The following is a 633-nucleotide window of genomic DNA, read 5'->3' as shown; positions in this document are numbered from 1 at the left end:
TCAAACTCTCCATCTACCTGGGTCACACATACACATGCATATCTCACTCGCACTCTATAGGCCCACATAGGACAGTAATTTCACGTCTCCCATTTATTTGCTCGGGCGAATTCCACCGAGCAGAGGATGTTTAACGGTTCGTTCAAATTGGAAGAACGAGCATCCACGTCTACCTTACCAAGTCGATTCGAATCAAATTTTGAAATATTAGCTTGCCACTTCTTTTTTAGATGGAGAGATGATGCTCGGGAGTAATGTGTTTTTACATGCTCGTTGCTAGCGATTTACTATATGAAAAATAGTTGACACACTCAAAAACGCGAATCAAACAGAAAATGAAATATCTCGATTCAATGAAATAGCTCATTCACTAGGTCAAAATAGTGAACTAAATCCAAAATTGAACACCTCAATCGAGTAGCATGTTGTATAGTATTATAGTACTCCATGAACATGTTGAAAGTCAAATTAATGAACTTGTTTGATATACGCATATATCGTTCATGTGTGGATTGCAGACAACATGTTTTCCAATTTAAATATTTGAATGCAAGTTTATAACAAAACATGGTTTATATCAGTCTTTGATGCATAAAACGTGACTCTCTCTCTCTCTCTCTCTCTCTCTCTCTC

This window comes from Triticum aestivum, chromosome 2B (genome assembly GCF_018294505.1).
Source record: "Triticum aestivum cultivar Chinese Spring chromosome 2B, IWGSC CS RefSeq v2.1, whole genome shotgun sequence".
NCBI lineage: Eukaryota > Viridiplantae > Streptophyta > Magnoliopsida > Poales > Poaceae > Triticum > Triticum aestivum.
This window is presented reverse-complemented; position numbering follows the sequence as displayed.